Source organism: Pteropus alecto, unplaced genomic scaffold (genome assembly GCF_000325575.1).
Source record: "Pteropus alecto unplaced genomic scaffold, ASM32557v1 scaffold101, whole genome shotgun sequence".
NCBI classification, from domain to species: domain Eukaryota; kingdom Metazoa; phylum Chordata; class Mammalia; order Chiroptera; family Pteropodidae; genus Pteropus; species Pteropus alecto.
Window position 1 is genome coordinate 9,607,702 of NW_006432945.1, and position 4,400 is coordinate 9,612,101.

The 4,400-nt window shown below is 50.8% G+C and overlaps 1 long non-coding RNA gene across 1 annotated transcript in view; it reads left to right on the forward strand.

Annotated features, from left to right (window-relative positions):
* Nucleotides 1-1,262: 1,262 nt before the first annotated feature.
* LOC112476449 overlaps nucleotides 1,263-4,400 on the forward strand; it is a 5,164-nt gene continuing 2,026 nt past the window's right edge. Inside the window, exon 1 of the long non-coding RNA XR_003045111.1 lies at nucleotides 1,263-2,705. This is a non-coding gene — a long non-coding RNA (uncharacterized LOC112476449). The remainder of the gene's footprint in view (nucleotides 2,706-4,400) is intronic.

The window sequence follows — 4,400 nt, forward strand, 5'->3', positions numbered from 1 at the left end:
CAATGGAATACAACATGTTTAATAAGAGTCCTTACTGAAATACACACACACACACACACACACACACACACACACACACACACACATATACACATACAAATGTGCAAAACGGGAAAGCTGTTTATTCCAGCAGCCTGACAGCTAATAAAAGGAGAAGGAATAATGCAAATAGAAAACAATCATTTGGCAACTGTTAGAGCAGTGGCTGAATCCAGCAGGAGATGTAGAGGCCAACATTGTCGGATGGAAGCTTGATAAAGAGCAAGAATATTTCCCCTCAAAATGCCAATCAATATAAAAGGGGGAAATGACTTTACATTGAGAGAAAGCTGACAGACACCAACATGACTAGTGATCAAGATAAGTATCACCAAATGGATGAAAGTGGTCAAAAGGTACAAAAAAAACCACACAAATTTCATCAGTCATAGGATGGGCTACCATCACATTTCCTCCAGCCCACGCCCACGTAATTCACTGAGAAAAGCACAGCAGCATTTCTGCAGTATTCCTACCAAGAAATCATGACCCAAGCCTGGCCAGGAGACGTTACCAGACAGACCCACTCGGTAGGGACAGCCTGTACACTTTTAAAAGAGTTGAGAACGTGAAAGACAAGGAAAGATTAAGGAACTGCTCCAGATTGGAGAAGACTAAAGAGGCACGAGAATAATGCCATATGCATTTCTGGATATGATCTTGGACCAGAAAGTGACATTGTTGGGACAGATTGAAAACGTCAGGGGGGAGTAGTGATTGGACAGCAGTGGTGTATCAAAGTTCATTCCCTGATTTGGAGGCTTGTGACAGGGAATGACAGAGAAGGTTATTCTCTGCAGGGTAAGAATTGGAAGACTTTAGTTCTAGTTATGTAAAAATGATTAGCGCTTTGCTACAGTCCAAGGGACCAGTTTCCTCCAACCCTAAATATCCTCTGCAATATTTCGTCACTTCCCACAACAGAATTCCCTGCTCATATTCTTTAACGTAATTATATATTTGAAACCTCTTCCTCTGTTTATGTTCTGATAATAACAGGAACTTCAGCTTCACGTCAGGCCTCCAGCGCCCTCTTTCTCCTTAGTCTTTCGGTCTATGGCCAAGAATTGGTCTTCTTGACCTGCTACTTCCTGTTTTCCTAACTTCAGGGCCTTTTTCTTCATTGTGGGGGGGATGCAAGTTTTTATTCTGCCTTGCAGCACTCATCCCATTAGATAGGGGATTTTTTTTTTTGGACAAGAAAGGTGTATCTAAGCCCATTTTCTGTAAAATCTGTCACTGCCTAAGTGATACCCTGCTGCTTGAGTCCTCATTCGTCTCCATGGCAATGTTCTGAAACTATTCTGCTTGTGTGAGTAAGTTCAAGGCCCATCAAATTATTTATCATAGCGTAGCCGGCACATCCCACCCATGCACAGACATACACATTGTGTATGTCACAGCAGCATTCACAAGTGCAGCCATGGTTTGATTTGCATTCATTTCAAAGCAGCAGCACGTCCTATGAAATGGATAGCCCACTCATCAGCTGACTTCATTTACTCACCCATTCATTCATTCACTTAGGCACCCAGGCTTAGTGGAGACAGAGATCTAAAGACTGACCTCTCATTGCCGGTTGGGGGTGGGAACAGAGATAACTTCATCAGAGCCCGTGGAGGGATGGCGGACCTCCTACTTGAGGAGTGGTCAGCTGACCACCAAAGGGGAAGAGATTTCCTAGCAAAAACGAAGCCCGGGCAAAGGCATGGGGATGTGGACTGATATCTGAGATGGCGCAGGGAAAATGTGAGCCAAATGACAAGCCAACCCCACCGAGGTGAAACAAAGGTGGCAGAGTTAACGCGTGACTCCCGCTCAGGATCGGTTATTTTCAGTCAACAAGTGAGTACCCGCTAGATGATGTGAATCAAAGGGAGGACTCGCCTACAGTGACATTGCCGGCAAAGCTGGAGAGAGATTTTCAAGTAGGGAGATCTACCACTCATCCCTCAAATCACGGCGCAGGGGCTACGGCTAAAACTCTCAGCAAAGAGAATGCGGCTGAAATTTCGCCTTCATTCCAAAAACCCAGTTCACGACGTAAAGGGATCTTCCTCTTGGGCAGGATTCTGCTCTCACTGCACTCGGTGGTGGGACACTCGATGTCACAGAGCTCTGCGGTCAGTGAGTTTAAGTCCTGGCTCCACCGATTACTCTCCGTATAACCTCCGTATAACACTAGTGAACCTGAGACGCGATTCCGTCTCTCATTAAGAACAGGGGCTCAGAACACCTGCCTCTCCGGTGTTGTGAGCCTCGATTTAAATGAAGTGGTCGGAATAAACACTGGTTCCTTCTGCCCCCACCGCCCCCACCATGTCATTGCAGATTTGAATCTCCATCAGTCATTCTCACTGTCACCATCATTTATCTCGGTGTCTTTCAACACCCAATTCACTTGGAGAAGCCTAATTTTCTCCGTGTTCATGGGCTATTAGCTGCTCTGACAACTTTAGTTGATGAAAAGCCTCCATTTGGGCGGCGGAGGCTCAGAGCCCGCAAGCCCGGCGGTGAGGGCTGTGCGCCGGAGCGTCCGGCAGGGGGCAGCATCGGGCAGCGTAAGGCCGCGTCGGGGCTCCGGAGACAGACTGGGCGTCTGGCAGGGCCGCAGAGGCGGCGTTTGGATTCCGACTCCGGCTGACAAAGGATTCCTTTTACTCCACGTGAGTCTGACACGCGCCTCCCGGAGACTGGGCCGGAGACAAGGGAGTAGGGAGTGAGGAGTGGTTTTCTGAAAGTATCCCCGTTCTTTTCCCAAACCCGCGCCAGGACTGACTGGTACCTTTCGATGTAGCGCTGATCCGCCAGAAGCAAGAGGCATCTTCTTCTTACCTATCTTAGGGCCCTGAAGCAGATGCGGGCGCCCCAGGAAGTAACAAGAGAGACCTGACCAGGACCAGGTGGGGACTTTACCCTCCCACCCAGCTTTTTAGCTTTCCACATCCTCACCGTGGCTGGGGAGTCCTGGAGGGGACAAAAGAAAGGGACCCAGTTCTCTATTCGGCACTCCTAGTATGATTGAAAAGACGTGCAGATGTGACACGAGAAAGACACGGGACGCACATTACGACGTGCCCTGCTTTGGATCAAGCATGGTGGCCTCGTATTCCCAAAGCCTCAGGGACATGGTCAGACCTGGGATGATTTTCTATGATTTGTGAATTTGTTTTTGGGGGGGAGGGTTGGGGGGGACAAGGGGGCAGAATGTTTAAAATCAGTTGAGATTGCCCAGGATATGGGGTCCCTGTGAGGACAGGTGGTCCCGCTGTGGAAACGGGAAGAAGGGAGCGGTTGGTGTAGGCAGCACTACGGGGCTGGCCTGTGAGGTCCAGAGGACCTGGTCACCCCCAAGAGAGCCTCGGGCCTCAGTGCCAGCGAGAGACACTCATCACTCTCTCCTACTGACTTGGCTGCGGAGGGGAACCGCTATGTCACCGTGACATCACCAGCTTCCAGGAACCACTGAGTCAGGTTCAGGCCCTGGGGCAGGACCCACTCACTTCCTCTAAGCAGGCAGGGGGGTGGGGGTGCGGGGCACTCCCCGCCCCCAGGCCAGGCTGTGGGCCTGTTTTTCCACTGCTGTCCACCAGAGCTTGAGACTGGCAGGGCATGGCTTAGACTAGGTCAGCCTGCCAAAGGGACACTCGGTGTGGTGCCAGCTGTGCCCACTCCCACCTGTATTCTTACGCCATGGAGGAGAGGCCCCCAGTGGAAAGTCACGCCTGGCTTGGAGGGCCAGTGTCCCTGGGAGAGGCAGCACTTCTAGCTTTGTCAGTCACTTACGCCCCGTTGTGAACAAGCTGAGCCGTTTCTGAGGGGAAGACTGTGACAGGGGTATTAGGAGGAATTAAGTACGATGGAGTTGGGGGTGCGGGGAGCACAGAAAGCTGAGGTGGGGGTAAAGAAAACCTCTGCCCCCTTCAAATTGAAGGCTCTAGGTCGGGGGCCATGTTACAGTACAGGGGGCATCTAAGTCCACCCCCTACACAGCCAGGCTCCCCCCGGGGCCGGGAACCCAGGAGCAGGGCCAGGGGGTGTCCACCTGCAGCCCCGGCAGGACTTTGTCTTCCGCCTTCCCCAGCATGGTCATCAGTGCTTCCCCTCCTCCCCATGTGGGACCCTTCCCTTCCCTGTGAGGAGGATTCAGGCTGGGATCTGTCCCCAGCACGGGGGTCTGTCTCGTCTTTCAGGTTTAATAACCTGATGTTCTATAAACCAGTCTTATGAAGAAAACTAACCAGCAGGTAATAATGCGACTTTATAGCGCTTTGAAGTCCTGTTGGTTCGTTTTCTCTCTCTCTCTCTCTCTCTCTCTCACACACACACACACACACACATTATTGTATGTTTCCCCCATG